This window comes from Macaca thibetana, chromosome 20, assembly GCF_024542745.1.
Source record: "Macaca thibetana thibetana isolate TM-01 chromosome 20, ASM2454274v1, whole genome shotgun sequence".
Taxonomy (NCBI): Eukaryota; Metazoa; Chordata; class Mammalia; order Primates; family Cercopithecidae; genus Macaca; species Macaca thibetana.
This window is the reverse complement of record NC_065597.1, coordinates 69269276-69291192: the sequence shown is the minus strand read 5'-3', so window position 1 is coordinate 69291192 and position 21917 is coordinate 69269276. Positions and strand designations below refer to the sequence as shown.

At 40.7% G+C, this 21917-nt stretch overlaps 1 protein-coding gene and 1 pseudogene across 8 annotated transcripts in view; both read left to right on the top strand.

Moving 5' to 3' along the window:
• RBFOX1 (RNA binding fox-1 homolog 1) overlaps positions 1-21917 on the top strand; it is a 2487135-nt gene that overhangs the window by 1127162 nt on the left and 1338056 nt on the right. The window lies entirely within an intron of this gene.
• The window catches only part of LOC126944763 (uncharacterized), a 465255-nt pseudogene that overhangs the window by 435206 nt on the left and 8132 nt on the right, over positions 1-21917 (top strand). The gene's annotated exons all lie outside the window — the stretch shown is intronic.

Here is a 21917-nt window from a genome sequence, read left to right as displayed (position 1 = left end):
AACTATCCGTATTTGTTGAAATAATGATCCCAACTACAATCAAACAAATTCAGGACAAATGACCAAAATTTAGTGTTTATGTTGAATAATTATGACCATCAGTGATCAATCATGAATGTTGATTACAGTGGAATTTTACTTTAAAAATTTTCCAAATACTAGTTTTGGTTTTGTTTTTGTAGCCCAGGGAACAAAGGAGGGAGCTGAGAGCTGTGAGTGGAGGGAGCAAACAAACAAACAAACAAAATCGTCTATTTTTCCTGTCCTTGCTTTGGGTTACCATACAAAGTCGTTCATTACTTTTAGAAATAATTCATACAACGCTCAAAAAGGATATCCTGTGTGTTTGATACGAAGGGCATTCATCATACGGAAGCAGCTAAAACTTTTCAATCCCATCCATTAACTCACGAAGCTGCAAGTTGCTGCGACGCCGCCTTGCCCATCTATTTAGTATTTCCAGGCAATCATGGTACAGTACAAAGCAATTCGTTTTTATATAATTTCCTTCATGCTCGCAAACACAACATGCATCACAGGGAAAGCCAATCATGAACTAAAGAGAAAAAGGGATGATTTAAAGCGGGAGAGTGGTTCATTCGCTTTGGGGCATGAGAAACAATTATTTCAAGAGGCCAGGGTTTCTGCGGGAAGTCAGGTGAATAAGAATGCTGGTGCTGGCCGGCTGCTTTCTCAGAGAAACTGCTTTGCCTAAGTAACTTCTTCTTTTGAGAGGATTTCTTACTGAGCCATAAATGCTTCTGATGTGAGGAAGGCTAAATCTGCCTCCTGTAAACCTGGGAGCCAAAGTTCCATTTCTCCCCGTGTTTCCCAGAGATCATCTGCTCTACCATTGAAGGACAATGGGAAATGCTTCCGCTTTTATCATACGTCCTGCATCTGAAATGCACTTGGATTTCAGCCACGTTTGAGAACCTAATCTTCAAATAAACTCCTTTAGCTCTATGAGAGATTTCCATTAATTTGTTTATTTCTATGCTTGTTTGTTTGAGATGCGGATTAGCTCATTTGCCATCCTAGATACCTATTTTTTAACTTCCTTGGTGTTTTACTGACGAATGTAACTTGTCATTTATTTGATTTCTGTAATAAGCTGCAAAGTACTTACAGTCCCTTTTAAGTGTAGGGCATGGTGCTGGGTTTAGGCACGGGGATGGTGTCAGGAGACTTTGCTGGCCCTAGAGAGCTAGGTAGGATGGGTCCTTAAGCCCGAATGCATTGCTTTCGGGGGATTCAAAGACTTCTGTAAGATGCCTTTGAATTCAAAGGGGGCTTGTATCTTAGGACCCTTGATGTTTCTAGCCCTTTGTTCCCTGTAGTGTCACTTGGTTATTTCGACCCCAAAGTCTTTGCTACACTGGTTTCCATAAAATTCATGCAAGCCAACAGTGACTTTAATCTATGTTGATGAAGATATGAAGGACACTGGAGCGCCCCTGTCTCTTAAGGCACAGTCCACATGACACGTTCGTGGGCTTTGGTGTTCTTCCTGCTTTTCCTGCCTTCAGTGAAGAACTTGTTCATGTCTTCTTTTCTTCTCTCCTTTAGTCTCCTTTTCTAGAAGCATCAACACATAAACAGTTCACGCCTGTTTTCCCAGCACTTTGGGAGGCCAAGGCCCGTGGATCACCTGAGGTCAGGAGTTCAAGACCAGCCTGACCAACATGGTGAGATCCCGTATCTACCAAAAATACAAAAATTAGCCAGGTCTGGTTGCATGCGTCTGCAGTCCCAGCTCCTGGGGAGGCTGAGGTGGGAAGATCGCTTGAACCAAGGAGGTGGAGATTGCAGTGAGCCGAGATCATACTAGTGCACTCCAGCCTGTGTGACAGAGTGAGACCCTGGGTCAACACACACACACACACACACACGCACACACACACACACACACACATAAACATACCAACAGTTTTCTGAAACATGTTTCAGAGAGCTTTTGGCTTCTGTTGCTCTCCATCCATCACCAGTCTCCAGCAGGACCAGCCTACTCTCCAACCTATCTTCATTTCTTTCTCTGACCACTCATCACCTCTCCACTTCCACTCTGAGTCTGCACCAGTCTCTTCTCCACACAGCAACGAAACCAGTGTTCCAAAATGCAGACTTGATCAGGTTGATGTCCCTGACTGATAGCTTTGGAGGCTCAAGATGAAACATCTTTTCCAAGAGCAGGACCAAACTCCTTCCTATGACCTTGCAGGCCCCTGCCCTCTTCTCCTGGCTCATTCCCCTTCTGTTTCCTCCTCTTACCTACATACTGGCTGCACAAGTCTTTTGTTCCCTTGAAAGTATTTTGCTTCCGTCCATCACAGAGTTTTTGTACAGGCTGTTCCTGTACCTGGAACATTTCTCCTCCCGCTGTCTCACTAATGTTCAAACCCACTTGTGTCTGTAGTCTGGTGATGCATCTTCAGTGTTTAACAAAAATGCATGGCATTTATTAATAGAAGATGCTCATTAACTACTGAAACAATCAGTGAATGAATGATCAATAAATGAATAAATAAACTGGGAGTCCTGAGGTTACCATCGTCTTGATATAGCATTGTTCACATAAGGAACCCCAAGTGCTCTGCAGATGTTCGTCCTAAAAAGCCATAGGATAGTTGCAGGTTAGTACGGGTTTTCTTCCTCTGACAGCCCAGAGGACATAGGAGCCCTGACTTCCCAGTAGCAACGAACACACTTAGCATCCCTGTCTTGGTTTCTAAGACCATTCTCCAATAACCCCTGTGAGCTATAGCTAATTACAGATATATATTCTATATTCTTTTTTTAAATTACTATACTTTAAGTTCTGGGGTACATGTGCAGAACATGTAGTTTTGTTACACAGGTATACATGTGCCATGGTGGTTTGCTGCACTCATCAACCCATCACCTACATTCGGTATTTCTTCTAATGTTATCCTTCCACTAGCCTCCCACCCCCCAACAGGTCCCAGTGTGTGATGTTCCCCTCCCTATGTCCATGTGATCTCATTGTTCAGCTCCCACTTATGAGTGAGAACATACAGTGTTTGACTTTCTGTTGTGAAAGTTTGCTGAGAATGGTGGTTTCCAGCTTCATGCATGTCCCTGCAATGGACACAAACTCATCCTTTTTTATGGTTGCATAGTATTCCATAGTGTATATGTGCCCCATTTTCTTTATCCAGTCTATTATTGATGGACATTTGGGTTGGTTCCAAGTTTTTGCTATTGTGAATAGTGCCACAATAAACATACGTGTGCATGTGTTTTTATAGTAGAATGATTTATAAACCTTTAAGTATATACCCAGTAAATGGGATTACTGGGTCAAATGGTATTTCTAGTTCTAGATCCTTGAGGAATCACCACACTGTCTTCCACAATGGTTGAACTAATTGACACTCCCACCAACAGTATAAAAGCATTCCTATTTCTTCACATCCTCTCCAGCATCTGTTGTTTCCTGACTTTTTAATATTTGTCATTCATATTCTATATTCTTTCAACTGGGAGTTGATTTATACAAAATGATCAGGAGCAACTTCTATTTCCAAAAAGTAATGGAGTTTTCTCAAAACAAAATGGGTGTAGGTCAAGGAAACACATGGGCCAACGTTAAAGAACTCCTAATGGCTAAAGCTGAAGCAGTTTGAACAGCAGAAGAAAGTAGCATTAGATTAGGACCCAAAGTATTAAAATAAATATTCATGAGTCTGTAGTGATAGAAATAAATGCACGGATAAATTAACACATGGAAGTAGAGAAACAAATCTCCTGTGCGGAAAAATCCCAGATAATGTATGTACAGCCTTCATCTTTGAAGAGGTAGAGCGTGATTCTCCATCTTTAAGCACTGGTTTTACATGGTGGCTTTCTTCCAGAGAGTACAGCATGGAGAAGGGAAGGAAAGGGAACAATGTTGCATGGCAAAAACCTGCCAAAAACATCCTCAGCCAACAGATCAGGGTCACATCAGCCAGCATGTCACATTAATTGTTGGTACCCTTGATGACTTAACCCCAGGAGATGGAGGCTGCCGTGAGCTATGATTGTACCACGGCACTCCAGCCTGGGCAACAGAGCGAGAACTTGTCTTAAAAAACTATTAATATATTGGGAGAAAAATGCCATTTTCCCTCTGTGGTTTTCCTCCCCAAACCTATAATTCCAGTCTGATTATGAGGAAATAAACATCAGATCAATCCAAATTGGGAGACATTCTGTAAAGTACCTGAGCGGTACATCTTACAACTGTCAAGGTCTTCGAAAATAAAGAAAAACTGTGAAATAGCTGCAGCCAAGAGGAGCGTAGGGAGATATGGCAAGTAAAGATACCATTACCGTGGTGTCCTGGATGGAATCCTGGAACAGGAAAAGGACATTAGGTGAAAAACAAGGGAATCATTCCAAGTGCAGACTTCAGTTAATAATAAGGTGTCAATATCGGTTTATTAATCTGACAGATGTCCCCTTCTAATCAAAGATGTTAATAATAGGGAAAGTGAGTGTGGATATGTGGGAACTCTCTGTACTCGCTCTGCAATTTTTTCTGTAAATCCAAAAGCGTTCTAAAAATGAAATAAGTCTATGAAAGGAAACTAAAAGCCACAGGCAATCACTCCTCCAGCAGCCCAGTAATGGATTCCCCCTTCCCCATGCCCTGAGCCAAGACTGAACTGTGATTCGGCTGTTCTGCACCTGGGGACCTCTATTTGGAGTAGTATTCGGCCAAGGGTAGCAGCGCTCACTCTCCCCAGTCCCTCCCCTCCTGCCCTGCTTGCGGATTTTATTTTAGTTTGCTTCCAATGGCACTCAGCTGCTGCCACAGGCAAATATCTGGCTGCTTCGCACGCTATTGCACAACACACTGGGGAAAAATGAGCCTCCGTGCTAGAGTCTGGGTCCCTGAGCAAATAAACAGAGAAGAAAAATGGTGCATGTGGGGGTGGCGAGGTCGAGGGAGAGACTGGGGAGCCAGATGATTGAGAAGTCCGTGGTTAATTCCGCTCACAGTTGGGGCAGAAATCCTGTGCTTCTCCCCATTCAATTTTCCTTATTTCCCAGGCTCCTCAGAAACACCCAGCTGATTGGTGAGGGTAAGGAGAATATTATTGACCTGGGGGTTTCTGTTCCAAGGATAAGGGAGTTGGAAAGAGCTGTTGAGGGTTTCTAGCTTTTTTTCTAGGTGGAGGTCGTCTGCAGAAGCTCTGTCTCTCTCTCTCTCTCATTTCCTCTTGCGTGCTCTCTCTCTCTTTTGCTTCCTGCTTTCTGAGTTCTGTACTGAGAGCTGGACACAAATTTGGACTGAAATTAATGGGGCAGCCAGGCGCAGTGGCTCATGCCTGTAATCCCAGCACTTTGGGAGTCCAAGGCAGGTGGATCACTTGAGGTCAGGAGTTCAAGACCAGCCTGGCCAAGATGGTGGAACACCCTGTCTCTACTAAAATTACAAAAATTAGCCAGGCGTGGTGGTGAGTGCCTGTAATCCCAACTACTCGGGAGGCTGAGGCAGGAGAATTGCTTGAACCATGGAGGTGGAGGCTTCAGTGAGCTTGAGATGAGATCGTGCCACTGCACTCCAGCCTGGGTGACGGAGCAGGACTCCATCTCAAAACAGAAAAAAAAAAAAAAAAAGAAAAAGAAGTTAATGGGGTCAAAGACCTTTGGAAATTTCAATGGTTGTGTCTAAGCAACCTGAGGTTTCAGCTTCATGAACTTCCAGAATCCTTTGACAGTGTAAAGGTGAAGAGGAGGCTCTGAGGCGGCCTGGATGTACCCTCCAGCTGTGTGGCTTTGCGGAAGTCATTTAACCTCCATAAACCTCAACTTCCTAACGTGCAGATCCAGGAAATACTGACACCTACTTCATGAGACTGTGCAAAAATTAAATGTATCAACCCATACAAGGGACTTTTAACAGTTTCTGGCATCATATGATTTTCTAATACATATTACCCCCCCTCCAAAATCAATTATGTATACTTTACTATGTCAAGTAGTAACATTTCACATTTTACCTTCTCTTGATGTGAAGAAGCGGAGAGCCATTTTCAGGCCTTGTCTCATCTTAGAAAAAGATTCGAAGTTGCCAGCTTCCACATAATTGTCATTGAGAGGGCTTAAATTTTGTTTGGATTAATAATTCACTAATTAATCCCATAGATAAGGATCAAGCTGAAGAGTCTTGTTTTTTCGTTATTAACAATTTGAATAGATTTCATTTATTGAGCAATTACTATGAGCCAGATTCTTTACAGAGTGCTTAAGGTGATTACGTCTAATCCTCCCAACAGCAGGTGGTAGATACTATTATTCGTTTCACTTACCCTCATGTCAGAGAGGTTAAATGACTTTCCAAGCTTGCAAGGCTAGTAAGAGGTGAAGTTGGGATTCAGAACAGGGTTCACAGAGTCCAGAGCTTCTCTGCTGACGGATATGCTCCTTTGCTTCTGTTTGCAAACCCAGAGAAGAGTGGTTTAAAATATCTGTTATCTCTCTGTTTTTAGGGAGAGAGGGGAGAGAGGGAAGAAAGTGCTGTTTGAAGAAGATTTATTGCCTGAGGGACATATTGAGTTTGAAACATGAAGGGTAGCAAAGCTGAGATACTGGAGTCTGTTTTCCGGCTTGTTTATCCCATTGCTGTGTTGGTGCCTGTAGAAGGTGGCTGGTTTGGTTTGAGTTCTCTCCAAAACCTGGCTCTAAGGAATTAATCCCTAATAACAAATGCTCAACTTGTTGCTGAAAGGGTCTTTTGTTGTTGTTGTTGTTGTTGTTGTTGTTGTTGAGATGGAGTCTAGCTCTGTCATCCAGGCTGGAGTGCAGTGGCACGATCTCAGCTCACTGCAACCTCTGCCTCCCAGGTCCAAGTGATTCTCCTGCCTCTGCCTCCTGAGTAGCTGAGATGACAGGTGTGTATCCCCAGGTCCTGCTAATTGTTTGTATTTTTAGTAGAGACGGTGTTTCACCATATTGGCCAGGATGGTCTTGAACTCCTGACCTCAAGTGATCCTCCTGCCTCAGCCCCCAAAGTGCTGGGAATTACAGGTGTGAGCCGCTGAACCTGGCCTAAAAAGGATCTTTTGACTGTTGGTAGTCTTCATTACTCGGTGAAGGTGGAGACTTTCAGCCATCTGATAGGAGGATTTGCAGTGACTTGTCTCAGGGTGGGAACACATTCTCAGAATGAAAGACACTCTTCCAAAAATGTTAATTCTTTTGGTAGCTACGTGCTTGTATTAACTGTTGCTTTGCCACTAGTGTGTATGGATACAGGAAAAATCACTTAAGCCAGAATACATCGCACCATCACGTCCTGCAATGCTTTATTCCTATTGCTGGATGTTTCTGCAAGTAAGTCACTCTACCAACCTTTCCAGCATCTACTGTCTTCCACAAAGGGATCAGGTTTGTATATAAGCCAGCCTTATACTTATACACAGCCGACTTACTGTGTGTGTGGCCTGGCATTATCTAAGTCAAAAAAACTTTGGTGATATTTAAAAAAATGCACTTGAAACAACTTAATAGTATTTATAGAAATTATAAAGTTTCATCCAGTGCCTAAAATTAACATTGGGATATTAGATCATTAAATTAATGGGATGTGATCTATGTCCTCCATGATTTCAAAAACACCATTCTTTTAATTGTTAATTAGGGAATGTAGTGATTACAGAACGTGAGGAACAATTTTGCTCATTTTCAATGTGCTGGTTGTGATTATGTGAATTATTAACTCTGAGCAGCATGCCATTTAGTTCATTTCCATGACTTTATGAACTATTTCCAGTATGCATCTGTTCTTGTTTTTAATTAAAAAATATAACATATAGATTTCAGCCTGTACCTTGTAATGAAAAAAGGAAGAAGCAGCAAAGAAGTTTCTTGTACTTTTACATCATTGTGTAATATTTCTTTATAGTTTTTTTTTTTCCAATGTGAACCCGTCTGGAGACTTCTCCATGAAGGATCGTGATGTGCCAAAATTCTGGGAAGAAAAACTTGGACTGTTATCGGCCATATATTTAATACTATTATACTTGCACTGCTGGGACCAAAAGTTTCTTATCACATTTATTGAGATGATTTTAACATTCTGAAACAGATTGTCCACACTATATTTGGAAAAAAAAATGTCCAAGTGATAGATGGATTTACAACTTACACCTCAGGTTTTTATTATAGTTGACATTTACACAGTCTTGAAAGTCTCTACTCCTCTGTTTTATAGAAATGGCAATGCCACTCAGTCTCATCCAATATTATTGTGGAGCTGTAACACTCTGGTGAAGGATGGACCATCTATTACTTGACAAACCCTTTGTCAAGTAGATCATGCCATTTCAGAATTATCTGAAATAATCATCACAGAAATGCATTGACCCATCATACGTTTTGCGAAATGTATGCTCAAGTGTTAAGAAGCTATTCATTTATTTTTCTCAGATGACTAAGGATGGGGCCATGTGCCACAGAGCTCTATGCCTGCTTTTACATAGTTATCAGTGTGAATGGCGCCCCCTACAGTTGTGCAGTGTGTAGTCTGAAATTTTGGAGACTCTTAGTTTCTTTACATTGTTTGACCCGAAGACCGTTATCTTTGCTTCAGGGGGGTCCTTTCACATCTTTTTATTTTATTTATTTTTAGGCAGGTAATTTTTTCTTTTGAAGAGACTCTGAAATGACCAAGCCAAGCCATTGCCATTCATCCTCTTTGTGTAAAAGTTTAATCTTGAGCCACCCCTCTCAGCAATGCATTGCCACTTTCTAATACATTAAAAGTATTTAATATGGGCAAAGTAACAAATGTCATGTTATCAGGTTATGTGTCTCAATCACTGAAACAGGCTCAAAAGGAATGGGACCCAGTGTCGAGGAGAAGAAAAGTACAATGGAAAGATTTCTGATGCTTGAAGTACTGCTCAGTAGGGCAAATTTGGGGAAAAGATGTAGAGAAGAACTTTAGACACCAGGAACAAGATTGAGAGGGTGCTGAGAAAAGATCATGGCTGGGCCAGGCAAGGTGGCTCACACCTGTAATCCTAGCACTTTGGGAGGCCAAGGCAGGTGGAGCATAAGGTCAGGAGTTTGAGACCAGCCTGGCCAATATGGTGACACCGCGTGTCTACTAAAACTATAAAAATTAGCTTGGCGTGGTGGCTCACACCTATAGTCCCAGCTTCTCGGGAGGCTGAGGCAGACAAATCGCTTGAACCCAGGAGGCAGAGATTGCAGTGAGCCAAGATCATGCCACTGCACTTCAGCCTGGGTGACCCAGTGAGACTCTGTCTCAAAAAAAATAAAAAAGAAAAAAAAATCATGGTCAGTCATTCTTAAAGCTGGCTAATTAGTGTTACCTGGAGAGCTTTACAAAATCCCCTACCCTATCTTTATATCAATTGAATCAGAATGTCTGGGATGAGGGCACAGGCGTCAGTGTAGTTTAAAGATTTCCCCAGGTGTTTCTTATCCACAGCCAAAATTGAGAACCACTGGGCTGGAGGAGTGCTCGGAGAGGAAAACAAATACAGGATCAAAAGAACCTTTCATTTGTTTATTGATCAAACTGTTTTTTTTTCACTCATTCATTCAACAAACACTTATCATGAACTTCCTGTGTGATATACACTGTTCTATGATTTGAAGGAACAAAACAAGCAAAGCCCCCATGCTCAAGGAGCTTATGTCCTAGTGTCTTGAAGCAAACCCTTCCTGACTCATTAGAAATCAAGTTCAGGTGGCAATTATAACACACGACCTTTCACTTAAAGCATGACAGAATCATTTTCATGATACTGTTAATTTGAACCACAAAATAAGTCCTGCCCGCACTCCCCTCCCCCGCAAAAAAAAAAAAAATTAAATTACTAAAATTTGGCTGGCTGCAAGTGGCTCACGCCTGTAATCCAAGCACTTTGGGAGGCTGAGGTGGGTGAATCCTGAGGTCAGGAGTTCGAGACTGGCCTGGCCAACATGAGGAAATCCCGTCTCTACTAAAAATACAGAAAATTCGCTGGGAGTAGTGGCGGGCGCCTGTAATCCCAGCTACTCTGGAGGCTGAGGCAGGAGAATCGCTTGAACACGAGAGGTTGCGGTGAGACGAGATTGCACCACTGCACTCCAGCTCAGGCGACAGAGTGAGACTCTGCCTAGAAAACAACAACAAAAAAAAAATTACTAAAATTTGATGTAACTGAGATATATCACATCTATTTGTGAAACTCTAATGCCCATCCTTCCTCTAAGTACTCCTCACCTTGTTTTGCCTAATTTTTCAGGAGTAAACTTGTAACCAAAGGCAAACATCTTACAAATTCCACGATACTTAGACCTGCTTCCCAAATGCTTTGGAAATTTTCATAAAATTGAATGTACATAAATAATACATGGTCGGGGTTCCGAGACTTAAGCAAGGTGCTAACTTCGTCCAATATGAGGCCACCTGCTCATATGTCATCTGTTGGCACTGGCTCACACATTTGTGTGCCAGGACATATGAAATTAAGTTTACCTGATGCTCTCTGACAGCAGCTTTCTGTTACAACGTGCAAATTAGATTAGGTTAAGGTAGAGGGCAGAGTAAATGGATGGCTTCATAGATTGATACTAGAATACTGATGGCTTTAACCAGAAGGTGACTGGTTATGGTCCAGCTTGGGTCATTGGTAATCACACGTTCCTGTTATTGATGCCTGTGCAGTGGCCTGTGGGGAAATGGATGGTTTGTTTTTTATTGAATGTTGCCGTTATAGCCCAAAGATCGCACTGGCAGTGCAACTTCATTGACCTTCACCCTCGAATTTGAGGAAGGAAGGTCGAGGTGTAAATAGGTGATGGAGGCTAAATCAGGTAGTTGTCTCTAGAATGTTGCTTGATCCCCCTTCTAAGTGTGTGATACATGAGCAAGGCTAAAAGGTTGTACAGCTTGCCACCTGGGAACCGCCTCCCTTAGGCTGAAGCCAGCATGATCACTTGGGTCTTCAAGGCAGGCGTGCACAGTTTTTCTCTCAATATAAAGTGATTGAATGCAAACTTGAAATTCTACCAGAAGAATCATTTTTTAACTTTAAAGGAATCTAGAGTTGTCTCTGCCTCATTAAGTAGCTCAATTGGCTTCAAACGCATTTTTTATTTATATTGAAAATGTAGAAACTGTCAACTTCATCCTATTTTTGAAGACTTTTTTTCTATAATGTGGCCTTCCATTGTGTAATAAAGTTTAATAAAGCATCTGTTTTACAACTTAGTGGCATTTCATCCCAAGGTATGGTTTAATGGCATAAACAAAGGGTCGAGGGAAAAATAAATTCAGATATTTAAACAGAATACGCACGAAACCCTAAATCTTTCATGCAAAGTTGACCAGTGATGCACAGAATGAGACAGAAATAACTGTCAAAGGGACTGGAGACTGATCTCAAGATGTTCTAGGGTGGAATTGATGGGTTTACTTATTTGTTTAAATAATTGCATTCTTTGGAATTGCCTAAATTTTGCACTTCTGCCGGTTTAAATAGAGTGGAATTGAGGTTGTTTCTGGCAAGAAAGAGTGTCACATTTTTTAAGGGAACAGCAGCAACAGCACAACAACAGACAGTTTGGAGACTAAATACAATTTTTTTAAAGTTTCCGAGGATTAAATAGAAAAACACTCTGGGGCTTAGCTAAAAGGCTAACAGGAGAAACGAATTGCACATAGAAATCAATCGCTCTGTTCGCTGACACCCAGTGACAGAACTAATAATTGTGTCCATGTAAAATCAGACCCTCTTGTTACTTTTTAATGAAGTCTGTCTGATTCTGTGATATTTTTGGCCTAGGAAATGAAAGAGATGTTTTATTAAATGAAACTAGGTCTACATAGGTGAAGTATCTGAATATAAGTATGTAATCATATCGTACAATAAAAAGCAAATATAAAAAAATTGGAAAGACATGAATGTAGTTCAAATAAGCTCATTCCTCCAAGAAGCCTTCTCTGTGTTTTCAATGGAATAGTGGCCTGTATTTTGCATTTGAACAATGGCACAAAGCCATTGGAAGGGGAAGAAAGGTTTAGCCTACCCCTCTTGGATCCTTATGCCACAACGTCTGTTCCCTGCTGTACTGAGAAGTCCAACTCTCCTTTGCAAGCCAGGAAAAATAGGACCTTTTTCAAATTGCATGCTTCTAAGATGCTGGCAGAATTCAAAAGTGTTTTCTCCACACAGTATAAAGCCCTTTACCTGATTAAAGCTGGTTCTTTGGTTTGCCAAGGTGAAAAATTTTCTTGTATTTTATCTTGCCTTTTCCCTCTCTTCTTCCCTCATTTCCTCTCCTCTTCCTCTTTCTCTCTTTCTTTCTCATCTTCCCATCCAACATTAAAGACCTTTAGTGCAACCTCAGCATTATTATTTTTAACACCCACCTTGCCAAGGAGAGTATAACTCCAAGGAAGCTTCTTTTTTAAGCAGACCCCATCTTTTGTCTGTTGGTCCCTGAGTGGGACCTTTCAGCTGGTCATTTTTCCCCAGCATGTGTGTGAACACATGTGCGTGTGTGCAGGCATGTGTGTATATACACTTTCATATTGATGGAGACATATGGTCTTAGGGAGGATCTATGTGGTCCATCTAGTTCTTTAGTTTCAAATGTGATGTGTTTTGTCTAATATCTGAAAGGGAAACATCTTTCTGTGTAATTTCTCACCCTGAATTACACATTTAAACCCCAGAGATATCAGAGAACATTCTAAGAAATATCTTGTGGGTGAAAAAGTTGACCTTTTGTTTCCCTCTGCCTGGTTGGCTGACTTGGGAGAGAATAACAGAAGGCAAAGGGACTGTCAGAGTGGGGGAAATTCCCATCCTAGACTTGGCAAGGGACAGGGGGTGTAGCCCTTTTATGATATTCACTCAGTTCAGAGCACCGTACTTCTGTTCAAAACTGTGATAAGAAATATCAATATGGACGTGTGACAGTATGTGTGGGAGGGTACCTCCTTCACTTGTAACATCTCACAAGGAGAGGTCTTGGCAAAGGCACAGTCATCAAAATTGATGAGCCCAAAATGGAATTCACCCTTAAAAAAAAAAGGTTTAGATAAAATTAGCTTTCCTCTTAACAATCTGCGAGTGATATCAGAATAGCAGCTATGAATCTGTCTGGTAGGGCCCTCTCTTCTTAAAATTGATGGATGGGTAGATGGATGGGTAGATGGGTAGATGGATGGATAGAGGGACAGATGGATGGGTAGATAGGTGGATGGATGAGTAGATGGGTGAATGGATGGGTGGATGGATGAGTGGATGGGTGGATGGGTGGATGAATGGGTGGATGGGTAGATGGGTAGATGGGTGGATAGATGGGTGGGTGGGTGGGTGGGTGGATGGATGGATGGATGGGCAAATGAGTGGATAGGTGGATGGATGAGTAATGGATGAATGGATGGGTAGATGGATGGATGGATGGCTGAATGGATGGGTGGATGGGTGAATGGATGGGTGGGTGGATGGATGGATGGGTGGATGGGTGGGTGGATGGATACATACATGTACATACATTTAAATTCTTAATAGGTACATCTTATGCTCTTCAAGTCTCTTTCTCTGGGGAGGTGGGGCACTGGGGTGCTGGCATATGCTATCTTTTTTTGCAGTAAGACCATGGGGATGAGACCACTTCACCAATTCTTCTAGGCATGTTTTGAAGCAATGTGGTATAGTGGAAAGAACACAGGATTTGAGTCACTGGAAGCTGGATTTAGATTTGAGCACCATATCCTTTTTAGTTTGAGTACCTTTGGACAAGATAGTTATCCTCAGTATCGATGCCTATAAAATGGAAAAATGATTTCTAACTTGCTGTATTGTTGAGAGAATTAAAAGATATCTAGATCTAGGCAGATCGTGCTTACCTCAATACCTAGAATAGAGAGAGCATTTTGATTAATGGGAGCTGCAGCTACTACTTCAACTGCTGCTAAAGGTGTTTCTTGTTTTTACCTTCCCCTCCTTCTGTAGGCTTATTTTTTTTCCACAATACATTTTAGAAATAGAAGCCACATTCTAACTTCTTTGGCTCCTTGCCTGATTTTCATATGGTCTCTAGTCAAGAATGGTGGCCATACTATGTCGTGTGTGTGTGTGTGTGTGTGTGTGTGTGTGTGTGTGTGTGTCTATGTCTATATCTAGAAAATATATATTTATACCTGGAACATCTATATATATAAATAAAATTCTGGAAGATGCATCTTGCTGGAAGATATATGTCTCGATATGTATATCTGGAAGATATGCTTTCCTTCTTTGCTTTCGACAAATGTTCTAAACTCACCATACCTTTTGGATATTGAACTATAAAGACTTCCACATTCTTATTTTATATATTTAGAATTGTGAATATTGTAATAAAAATTCCTCTGACATTTCTCACGTACTACAGACATCATGTCCCCTACATTTTTCTTTGTGGAGAGATATGAGTGTTCAGCAACCTAGAGTAAGCCAGAATAGAAGGCGGTAAGAATGGGTTTGTTGTCTGAGGCACAATATGACACCACCTGAATCTTCTCTACATCACCCTTCAAGGGGGTGAGGATGGCTAAGACCACTGATGCCTATGTCAAATAATAGCTATTTACCATGTGCCAGGTTCTTCTGTAGGCACTTTAAATAGATAATTTTATTTAATCTTCAGAGCAAACTTAGGGAGTAGGTGCTACTATTATCCCAATTTTACGGAGGAGGCAACTGAGTCACAGTAAGCTGAAATGACATACTCCAGGTTGCAGGATGAGCATGAAGCAGAGCCAATAAGAGGCACCAGTGTCTTTTGGTGTCAGGAATCCGTACTCTTGTGCTTTTCTGTCTCATAAAAATATCAGAGTGGCTCTCTCTATTGGGTCTCGTTATTGCATGCCACTGTGTGTTCTTCTGACTGTCTGTCGCCATTAACAAGGAGCAGCACCTGACAATATTATGTACTTCTTGTTGAAATCCCTGTCTTCCTTATGCTGCCCATTGGTGCTTCACACTGTTTTCTTTTTCATCCCACATCCGCAGCTTGTAGCTCCTGCCTGAGCTTTGGAAGTGAAAGCCGAAGTTCCACCTCAATGCAGGTGATAAAACTAGGACAAAATGAATGAGGTGGGAGCTTTGATGTCAGCACGTGGAACCCAAACATGGGCTATACTGAATTGTCAGCAGGACATTATGTCACTGTAGGTTTAGCCCTTCTTGGTTTTTATTTGTTTGTTTGTTTGTTTGTTTCATTTTGTTTTTAAGATATAGTCTCACAGTGTTGCCTGGGCTGGAGTGCAATGGTGTGATCTCGGCTCACTGCAACCTCTGCGTCCTGAGTTGGAGTGATTCTTGTGCCTGAGCCTCCTGAGTAGGTGCGATGACAGGCATGCATCACCATGCCCGGCTAGTTTTTTGTATTTTTAGTAGAGACAGGGTTTCACTATGTTGATGAGGCTGGCCTCGAACTCCTGACGTGGTGATCTACTCGCCTAGGCCTCCCAAAGTGTTGGGATTACAGACGTGAGCCATTGCACCTGGCCCCTTCTTGGATTTTCTTATGCATTTGAAATTCGGTAAAGCTAAAATTGTGAATATGTAAATAAAAATAACATAAGAACATGGGAGAGACAGCTGGGATGTTTTGCTTTCATATGATGGAGACCAATGCCTGCATGTTTTCTATTGTAACTTTTGGACAGGTAGAATGATTGCAATTGTAAATAAAAGGGAATATGGTGCCAGGAGCAGAAAGCAAAGATGTTTTGAAAAAGTCGGAAAGACTATGTTTCAACCACAAAACCATCCTATCTTCTGGGGTTTCCTAAATTCTCAACTCCTACTTTGAAACACAAACCCTTGTTGTTCCAACTTAACTTTCTGCCCACAGAGTAGTTGAGGACAATCCAATGTCAGTATGGCAGGTAGAAGGAGCGCAAAGTAAGATTCATTTGTGTCTTGATTTGAGGGACATAAATGTCCTAGTTTCTTTACATGTCTTGGTCGCCCCCTCACACAGGTTCTCTGAAGTTGTTTCCGTCATTTTGTACCCTTCCTCTTCTCCTTGTAAGCTTAAGTTTCACATTCATTGGCTGTTTTTCCTCTCTGAGGTTTAATCTTCAAGGGATTATGCATATGAGGCTTGCATTATATACCCTGAATGATAAATATTGAAAATATCTCACAGCTAGCTGGATCCCTCTTCCTCCAGGCTGTCCAGAAAAATGGTGCTGGGACCACCCCTGGAAGCTCAGCCTGCCCCAAACCCCAGGAATCTTCAGTCTGCAAGGGCAGAACCAGGTAATGAAGATGGCGTGCTAACAAACAGTAGTTCTCTGATCTAGCCACTGCCACACATACCAAAATGCTGCAACTTTGATTTGGGTTTTATTTCCTGTGATTACATGGATCATGCTGGTTCCTAATGTAGACCTTCTCAGTTCTCTGAGTGTGCACATCTGCATCTACATCTCCTTTCAATTCATGGAACTGCTTTATTTCTTCCCCGCCAGTAATTCCTCTGCTCTATGATCTGAGCTTCCACTCATGCCCTTATGCTTTAGCTCTTAAATTCCTGGAAAAGTATATGTATATTTTACCAGTTTGGGCGTTGTCATATGCAATAGGTTCATTCACCGTTCATTAAACAAAAAGTTATCAATTAGTCTCACGTACCAGTCCACGTTTACACATGACAGGCACATCAATAGATAAGAGAGAAAAAGCCCATGCCCTGTGTTTCAATGTTTGTAGTAACACGGCTTGTAAAGGTTAGAAGAAAAACCCAGAAGCAACCTAGTCTGTCATCAAAATGAGAAAGTAAAGATGGACTGTGGTAAAGTAACACAATGGAATACTATAGAGCAGTGAAAAATAAACCAGGATGAATCTCACAATTTTAGTATTGGAAAAAAGGAACAATAGGATATGTTATAACTTGCACAAAATTGAAAACATGCTTGTGTAAAATTGAAAATATGGAAAATAATGTGAAACAAATTAATATATTTCCTAGGGAGATATGTGTATATGCATGTATATATGTGTTATATGTATATATGTTTGTGAGGGAGAACTGAAGGATTCCTAATCTATTGGTAATATTTACTAACCTGGGTATAGGAAGCAGATACATGTTGTATTAAATATTATACTGCTTATGTGTCTTAAATATCTCATTTTAATTTTTTATAAACAAAATTTATATGCTCACTTCAAATTCACCTAATTTTAAGGGATTGGATTATTCCTTAGATGTATTCTGCTGAACTTACTGGGTCGGATAGTGTAAAGATGGAAAGGATTAGTAAAAAAAAATATATATATATATGGAAAAACATTGTGAAGGAGAAAGAAAGGAGGCATTGTTTGAGAACTTTTGTTTTAGACACAGCATCTCTACCCAACAGTGCAACTACTCATCATTCCTAGCATTGAGGGAAGAATGGTTACTTTAGGTACAAGTTCTAGTTCATATGAATTCCTCTCTTTAGTCCTAAAGTTGTTAGGAGGGAAGAGATCTTTCCATGTCCTCTAGGGCTGGTAGGAAAAATCTGTGTCTTGTTACTTCCATGTTCCCCCACCCTCTTTCCTTTATAAGTTTTAATTACCCTCCAACTTACACCTCATGTAAAGTTTTTCAATATCACGCATTTTCTACACCTTCTAGGTATATAAACACACATATATTTTTAATACTCTTAACTATCTTAGTGTCAGTTCCAGACATGTTGCCTGGTTAACTTTGAATACTTCAGTGTGTTCCTAAAAACAAGGACTTAACCACAGTACAATTCCAAAATTAAGAAATTTAACACACTGGTATAGTCCTCTGGTCTCATCCACATTTTGTTTTCCAATTTCATCAATTGTCCCAATAATGACCTTGATGGCAGTTTTGTTCATGGTCCAGAATCTAATCCATCATGCATTTCATTGAGTTGTCAAGTCGCTTTAGTGTCTTTTAATCCACAACAGCAACAGTCTTGCTTGGGTTTTTATGATCTTGACATTTTTTAAGAACACATACCCTGGGCCGGGTGTGGTGGCTCATGCCTGTAATCCTTACACTTTGGAATGCTGAGGCGGGCGGATCATGAGGTCAGGAGATCGAGACCATCCTGGTTAACATGGTGAAAACCTGTCTTTACTAACAATACAAACAATTATCTGGGCGTGGTGGCAGGGGTCTGTAGTCCCAGCTACTCGGGAGGCTGAGGCAGGAGAATGGCGTGAACCCAAGATCGCGCCACTAAACTCCAGCCTGGGTGACAGAGCAAGACTCTGTCTCGAAAAAAAAAAAAAAAAAAAAAAAAAAAAAACAACAGAAAAAACAGACACCCGGGACTGCCCATTGCCACATCACCTGAGAAGAGCACTTTGATTTTAACTAATCATTTTTGCAAGCTTAGTTGTTTTAGCTGCTACAAAAAAAGCATGAGTCTTTTAAAAAGGAATGAAATTCTGACACACGCTACAACATGGACAAACCTTGAAACGTTATGCTAAGTGAAAGAAACCAGTCACAAAAGGACAAATACTGTGTGATTCTACTTACATGAGGTCCCTAGGATAGACAAATTCACAGAGACAGAAAGTAAAATAGTGGTTCCTAGGGACCAGGGGGAGGATAGAATTGGGAGTTGATGTTTAATGGGTATAGAATTTCAGTTTTGGAAGTTGAGAAAGTTTTAGAGTACTGATAATAGTTGCACAAGAATGCAAATGTTCTTAATGCCACTTAATTGAATACTTTAAAACGATTAAAACAGTAAGTTTTACATAATGTATATTTTGCTACAATGTTTTACACGACAGTGGGTCCTCAATATGTAAATATAATGTAAATTAACAAAAGGAACACAGGGCAGTTATTTATTTTGTAGATGACCCTCAATTTGGGTTTTTCAGCTGTTTCCTTATGATTCCAATTGGGCTATGCATTTTAGCCAGAGATACCCCAGGAGTAATAATGTCCTTTCTTTCCCAGGGCACCATAGTAAGAGACACATGGTATTGATTTGTCTATTATTGGTAATATTAACATCGGTCCTTTGGATCATATGATGTCTCTCAGATATCTCAACTAAAAACTTTCTCACTGTAACTAATATGTAATTTGGGGGTGGAAGCAATGGTTTTAGACTTTTAAAATACCGGTTTGTCGTCAATCCTTCATTCACTAGTTTTACCATTCATTGATGATTCTTGTCTGAGTCAATTATGATTAGTACAGCTATCAAATCATGGTTTTCTAACGCCATCACACTTTTATGTATGGGTTGGCATTCTATTTTCTTTCCTAGATATATTCATTTAATTATTTCAGTATATAGTCATGGATTCATGTTTTATTCTATGAACTACAAGCGGTTACTTTCATTATTTGTTTTGATGCTCAAGTTGTATCATATGTATTCACTGGAAACCCCTCCAAGCTGGCTCCTGTATCATTTTGACATAAACCCATAAGTTTTTAAAAAATAACATCCTTATTCCTTGGCACCAGAAGATATTCCAGGTTTATCTTGACTTTTCTTGCCCCAGTCCTAGAGCTAGGCAGCCAATTTTCCACAGAGCAGTCCTTCCTTTGATTGGAGAATGGTGTTTAGAAATGAAGTTCTGGGTGATTATGGCTTCTGGGCCCTCTAAATAGACTATATAAATAGAACTAGGAAAAAATACACACATGCACATACACATGTCTATAAAATTATCTTTTCAAAGCCAAGAATGTGTTAATCCTTCCTAAGGATTATGTTCTTTCCAACAGGATACATTATCTAGAATAAAATTTCCCTGCCTATCTGATATCGCTTATTATTACTGGTTATCTTTTATCTGTCTATTAGGCTGTGAGATCCTTCAGAAGGAAGACTTCATATTTTTTGTCATCTTTGTATCCGCATTGCCTAGGAAGATGTCTGGTGCAGATTAGATACTAATATTAATTCATAGGATTGTTGGGTGAAACGATGGTTGAATGAAAGGATGGTTAGTTAGGATCATTGGGTAGGAGGATGGTTGGGTGGAGTGGAGATTCAGTGGAAGAGTATAGTTGGATGGAAGTATAGTTCATTGGGATCACTGGGTAGGAGGGTTGCTGGGTAGAATGGAGATTGGGTGGAAGTATAGTTGGATGGAAGGATAGTTGGTTAGGATCTTTGGGTAGAAGGATGGTTGGGTGGAATGGAGATTTGGTGGAAGTATAGTCGGATGGGAGGATAGTTGATTAGGATCTTTGGGTAGGAGGATGGTTGGGTAGAATGGAGATTGGGTGGAAGTATAGTTGGATGGGAGGATGGTTGGTAAGGATCTTCAGGTAGGAGGATGGTTGGGTGGGAGGATGGTCGGTAAGTGTCTTTTGGTAAGAGGATGGTTGCGTGGAATGGAGATTTGGTGGAAGAGTATAGTTGGATGGAAGGATAGTTGGTTAGGATCTTTGGGTAGGAGTATTGTTGGGTGGGAGATTGGGTGGAAGTATAGTTGGATGGAAGGATAGTTGGTTAGGATCTTCAGGGAGGAGGATGGTTGGGTGGAATGGAGATTCAGTGGAAGTGTATAGTTGGATGGAAGCATAGTTGGTTAGGATTGTTGGGTAGGAGTATTGTTGGGTAGAATGGAGATTGGGTGGAAGTGTAGTCGGATGAGAGGATGGTTGGTAAGGATCTTTGGGTAGGAGGATGGTTGGATGGAATGGAGATTTGGTGGAAGACTATAGTTGGATGGAAGGATAGTTCGTTGGGATCACTGGGTAGGAGTATTGTTGGGTAGAATGGAGATTGGGTGGAAGTATAGTCAGATGGGAGGATGGTTGGTAAGGATCTTTGGGTAGGAGGATGGTTGGGTGGAATGGAGATTGGGTAGAAGTATAGTTGGATGGAAAAATGGTTTTCATGCAAGAGCATTTGGGTTAGGGGATGATTGGATGAGAGGAGTGGTTAAGTGGAAGAATTGTGAAGATAAAGGATCATTATGTGGGAAGACGGTTGTGTGGGATGTGATCTGCGTGTCTTATTTAGCAATATATGTCTTTTTTGTTATACTTCTGCACTCACTGCATTCAGGTGCTGTTTAAGAAGTTATTTTGGTTCCATTTGGTCTTTCAGATAGTAGGTGTTCATTCAGTTTCTATTGATTGTCCGAATGTGACTTTCAGGAACAGGAATGGATGATTTTTCTTTAGATTCTTTGCATTCTCTATAGTGCTCAGCTTGGCATAAATACAGATTTAATATTCAGTTTGACAGTAAGTCAGTTAGAAAACCACAGCAACATAATATCTGCCCTATTTACTTTTTCAAGGAAACTAAGGCTGCTGTATTAGTTTATTCAACACTGAGTGTAGACTTGATTCATTCGTTCTGGATATGTAGTTGCCCCCAAATTATTGAAGTAGTCTACTTGGCAAGTATTTCAAGAATGGAGGGCATTGTTTAGCCTTGTAATTATTCATTGGCTCATGTAATCAGGAAACAAACTTTTGCTTTGGAATAAGGGTTACACCACACAATTTGGTACCATTTTGTGATCAGGCAATTGAATAGGCTAGAAAGAATTCCTTTACTGATGGATAGACTTTCTGAATACCTGTTTTATCCATTTCTTTCTATTTTCTCATACTAAGAAAGTAAGCAGCGAATTCTTCTCACTCTGATATTGTGAACAGAAAGGAACTCCAGTATTTTCGGCCATATATACATTTTTTTTTTATTTTGGATCTATTATGTGTTCTAGTGTCTTTAGAGAAAATTTTCATAATTGAACCTTGGAAGAGAAGACAAGTGCTGTGTAATGTCCGTAAGAACAAGAAGACATTGCGCTAGCTGAAAATGTCTTTTTCCACAGTACTTTATATCCTGGCCAAGTGTTCTTGTGCAAAGCGACCAAGTAACATTTTCCCATTCAGCAATAAGAACGAAGAGA